Source organism: Phocoena sinus, chromosome 16, assembly GCF_008692025.1.
Source record: "Phocoena sinus isolate mPhoSin1 chromosome 16, mPhoSin1.pri, whole genome shotgun sequence".
Classification (NCBI taxonomy): Eukaryota; Metazoa; Chordata; class Mammalia; order Artiodactyla; family Phocoenidae; genus Phocoena; species Phocoena sinus.
The window spans coordinates 2,874,201-2,879,625 of NC_045778.1; positions in this window are offsets into that span (position 1 = coordinate 2,874,201).

Consider the following 5,425-nt stretch of genomic DNA (forward strand, 5'->3'; position numbering starts at 1 on the left):
GGCAGCACAAGACTTTTTTTTACTTTATTTTTAATTGAAGTAGAGTTGGTTTACAATAGTATATTAGTTTCAGGTGTACAGCAAAGTGATTCCGTTACACATATATATGTATATACCTATATCCCTTTTTTTCTGTTCTTTTCCATTATAGTTTATTACACGATATTGAATATAGTTCCCTGTGCTCTACAGTACATCTTTGTTGTTTATCTATGTTATATGTGGTAGTGTGGATCTGTTAATCCCAACACTGGAGTTTTGAGGAGTAGAGCTCCTTCTCAGGGATGCAATTTCCACAGTGTCAGCTGGGTCCAGGGGTTTACTGGGGAGATTAGGCCTCTGGAGGAAGCTGTATTCCACAATAGAGCCTCCAGGCAGCTTCAGCAGTCCTGGGAAATGGAAGGGAAGTTCATGGTCTGTGTGACTCCCAACTGGAATCCCTGTGGGTCAACGGAGGCCCAAGATGGGCAGAGAGCATGGGGGGATTGGGCGGGTGCCTGGAGATGACCTCTCACCCCATGATGCAATGCCTTTGCAAGGCTCATTCCCACGCAGGAGAAAGTGGGCTCCTGGGCGGGGAGGAGTGCACAGCCCGACGGGGGGATGGCGCGTGTTCCAGGGGAGGGAAGCGAGTCCCGCCTGGCAGCCAGGTTTGCTGATATGAACTTGGCACGAGGAGCACAAGCTCTCACCTTCTAGGACACACAGTGACACTCATGACCACCACTGAATCTCCTTTTGCAAAGCACAGACCTCTGGGGATGGCCCAAAAAGGGAGACAGAGCTCGCCTGGAACAATGACATCGTTGCTCCGCTCTGAGCTTCAAGCTGGGCTTTTAAGTCTATGGTGAGGCTTTGGAAAGCTGGGCTGTCAACTGAGGGCAAAGGATCTCTCAGAATCCACAAAATGACATTTTTTTTTTTTTTTTTTAAGATCAAAGCTTGGAGATGTAACTGGAAAGTAAATCATACAGCAAATCGCCAGGGGACAGCAGTTATAAGGTCAAGGTCATTCCCACCTAAGAGAGAAAGCCCCCTGGGGCCGGGAGATGTGACGACCTGAGGTGGGGAGGGCAGAGACCCTTCCCCCTGCCCCCATGTGCCCCTGGGGAGGGTGGAGCGGGCAGAGTCACTGCAGACGGTGCCTACCCTGAGAGGACTCCGCTTTGGCCTTGAGACCGTAATGTTTAAAACCGACCGAGAACTTACTGCATTGGACTGAACACCCTGCAGAGGCCCAGGAGAGACGTGTACTCCGTGCAGTTTTCGGGCTCCAGGGCCACGGGGAAGCAGGTGCATTTCTGTACATGTGGGACACAGGGTGTGGATTTTGAGACCTCAGGCCCAGCTCTCACCGCAGAAGCTGACAATTCTCAACCTGGGTATGTGGAGCGCCTTTGCATACGCTGTGAGTGCCACGTACCGGGGCACAGGTGGCAGGTGACGACCAGGACAGCCAGTAAGGGAAGAGTGCAGAGTGTTCCGTGCTGGGGGGATACAGCCACCAGGATCCTATGGCAGAGGGACTTGGAGTCTGAGAGAGGATGAGGGGGCATCGGCCAGGGCCTCCTCCCTCTGTGAAGCTGCCCTGAGGTCTCACCGCCGCTGGGCCTTGCCCTTTCATGGGCGTCTCAACGTAAAAAGAAACTCAACCAAGTAAGTCTAGAGGGTTACAAGTAAAAACGCATTCCCTGTACTCAGTCCACGGCTCTCGTTATGCCTCGTGTAATTCGCAAGAGAACTCTATGTGGCTGTAAACGCCATCCTGGTCCTCCTTTCTCCACAAATGGGAGTGTCCTCTGCGTGCTGTGCTGACCTTGACCTATCGGAGACCTTCCGTGTCAGCGTGGAGGGCTTCCTGGCTCTGCTCCGTGGCTGCCTGGTATCCCACTTCATGATTGGCTGGGCCATAATTTTTTTTAGCATTCCCTCCAGTGGTGGGCGCTGAGTGTTTTTCAGCGTGTTCCTACAGTGAGCAATCCTGCAACGAAATGGATAAGCTCGAACATCTTCACTTTCCAGGGGTGCAGGTTCGTCTGCAGGTAAGTTGCCAGGAGGGAGTGGCTGCTTTTAGAGAGTGTGTGCATTTGTAATTTTGATAGATATTAATAAGCTGCTCTCCAAAACCATCATACCCGTTTACACTCCCACCAGCTATTAGGAGGGTATTTTTAGTTCAACAGACCCAAAGTTTTGAACCTTTCTTCCAAGTCTGCCCCTCGTTCGTTCGTTTGCTCAGGCCTGAAAGCAGGAGGCCCCATCTTGCCCCACCACCCCCCACCCCGTGAGGAAGTCCGGGCAGTGATTCTCCGAAGACAATCTGTCCCTTCCTCTCGCCTTCTCTCCTACCACACCTGCCCTGCTCACCTGGACACCTGTGTGAGCCTCCTGACTCACTTCCCCCCTCGTATCTTCCGCCACCGCTTCTCCACACGCAAGCAGCGGGGCCCATGCTACTACCCCCAACCCCGCAGGCAGGCGCCTCCCGCAGACACCCAAACAGAGCAATGCCCACTGCGGGGTCGTCTGTTTTTCACACCTGTGAAAACCTGGTCCTAGTGCTGAGTCCGCTCTGCTACTGTAACTCCCGGCCCCCTGGAGGCCAGGACAAGGTCTCTGCGCCCAGGTGAAGGTTCAGAGCGTTGTTCTTGGGTTTTGCCCAGAGGCCTCACAGACCCACCCAGGGGGCTTCTTGCATCCCACTGCCCTGATACACACACACACACACTCCACACCACCCCCGGGCTTACTCGGGCCTCTTCTCTGGAGAAGGAGAAACACAGCGTCCTCTGCAAGCTGAGGGTGTGGAGAAGAGAGGAGGAAGGGACAGGAAGGCCCCAGGGCCAGGGTGAGGGTGAGTTAAGCTGGAGTTACTTTAGCAGTTGTTCTGTTCAGCGGAGGAGAACGCAGCTAAAGTGATGAGTGGGCACCGCAGGGCCCAGTGCCACGCATGCCTCTAGGCTGGTGACAAGTGGGCAGGCCTTGCGACAAGCAATGTGCACCGTCCTGTCCCGTTTGTGAGCAAAGCCACGGGCCTCGCCCCCCGGGCGGGCAGAGCGCTTCCCTGCGTGGGTGCCGCAGCTGCGCGCAGGAGGCCGAGATCCCACTGGCCTCCAAGGTCCTCTAAATATTCCATCCAGAGAAGCAGCAAAGGTTTGGAAGATTCACCTGAGAGGCTCAGGTACGGCATCTGCTTTCCAAGTTCCCACAGCAAACGGGCAGCCAGCTCCGACCCGCCGGGCTGAGCTAGGGCTGGGCTCAGAGGTGCTGGATGTAGCCCTAGGTCCGGGCAGTAAGCTCTGCTGAGTGCCTGCACCTGGGACGTGGCCGGGGCACGGGCGGGGGGTGTGGACAGGTGACATCTACAACAGCGCTCCTTCCTGCGGACCCTCCCCGCAGCCCCTTGCAGGGTCCTGGCAGCTGGCCTGGCCCCCTGCACTGGGATGATGTCCCGGAGAGCAGGGGTGTGAGATGACCTCCAGGAGACTAAGGCACCTCTAAGCGCTTTAAGTGTTATTTCCCGCTCGCGGGTGTTTCTGCTTTAGTCACAAATGGCAGTGCAGTCTCTGATTACCTAGTAACTAAGATGGGCTTTAAATAAACACGGGTTCATCCAGTCCACAGGAGAGACCAACACGGCAGGACAGGACCCCTTGCCTGGAGAGGTAGGGGCATGGTATACGGACATGCATCCTGGGGCCTGGAGAGGGTCCAGCATCGTGCAAACCCTTTATGACATTGAGATTGTGTTGGATTTCACTTCAAGGTCCTTCCCCCGCACCCCGGTCTCGGGGTCATTTGAAGGGGAAATTCAGAAAAATCTGAGCTGGGGATCATTTCCCTGAGCAGAGCGTCACAGAGATGGATGGCCCTTGCTGGAGATCATTTCCCCGAGCAGGGCGTCACAGAAATGGATGGGCCTCACGCTGCTCCACCTGTCTCCCTGGCTGCTCTTCTTAATCACCTGGAACAGAGCTGTCTTACAAGATGCCGACAGCTCCACTGCCTCTGGCGGAGAATTATTCCAGAATCCTTTATGGTGTGGTCAAAGAAACATAAGAAGCCTTTACTAGAGGCGGCAAAAGAGGCTCAGGAAGGGGGCTCTGAGATCCGGTGTCTAGGGCAGGGCAGGGGACAGACAGCACAGGGAAGGAGGCACCTGCGGCTCCTGACCCGGCCCGTGGACCCTGCCGGCTCTTTGTTCCCAGCCGCCCCTCGCGGCCCTCACAGTTGCCCGTCATCCGAGTCACTGAGGAACCGGGGCAAAGAGGCCCTGCCCAAGGTCACCCCAGGCAAATCTGGGAGTCCAACCCCAACTTCAGTGTCTGTACATCCCTGTAGACCATATGCAGGATTCTCTGGACAGAAAGTATGTGGAGGCAAGTGAACGTTCCTGGGAATTGGGGGTCGTGTGAAAACTCAGGCCACAGGCTTCTAACCACACCTATTAACTCCAGACCCCTTGACTCCACGGTGAAGCCCCTAGAAGCCCCGGGGCTTCACGCAGCCACTCAGATTTTTATTAAACTGCTGTTCCAGAACATCATTTCTTCTCAAACGTGACAGCCTGTTTGTAGAGTTTGGCAGGGCAAGGAATTTCATTAATATGATGTCTGCTTCTGCAACTGTTTTCCAAGACCAGCTGCCAGGAAGGATGGAGACAGAGGCATCCTTGCCCTGGAGGAGGGGCAGATGTCCCCTGTGAGTGCACCCATGTCGGGGGTCAGAGCCATCCAGCTCTTCTGCTTTTGTAAGTAGAGTTGGATGGGGCACAGCCTCACTGTTTGGTTCGCACAGCATCGTGGCTGTTTTGCTCTACAACCCAAAGCTGAGTAGCTGCAACACAGACCACACGTCCCACGAAGCCGGGAAGATTTACTATCTGGTTCTTTACAGACAAAGTTTGCCAACCCTGCTCTAAATCAAAATGGGAGGCTGTGAGAAAGCTGTCCATGCAACACGGATTATTGCGATTCACCAAGTTCTCTGCCAACTACAGAACAAGGCGACTCTCTGATTTGAGGTGGTTGAAGATCACCCTGTGCCCTCTCCCCACAGCAAAGCCCACGCTGCCTGCCACCTCCGGGACCAGTTTGGTATCTTGTGCTCTTTTGCCATAAAGCCACCCTCTCTCTCCCACCGGGCTCCCCCGTGCATTAAGCAGAGAGCGCTGTCTCCGCCCAAACCCGGCTCAGCCTCAGAGCTCCCGCTGCGCTACAGGATCCTCTGGGAGGGCAGAGGGCTCTGTGACAGTTTGCCGTCAGGGTGTGCCCCGTTTCCGTCTAACAGGGAGGTTCCCAGGAAAGCAGGCGGAGGCCAAGGTCCACTTAGCCCAGTGTTGCCTCAGTGGTTCCTTTTGACTGGCACCTGCATCTCCCCTCTCCCCACCATCACTGACCCCGAGTCCGCTGGCCCGAGGACAGCC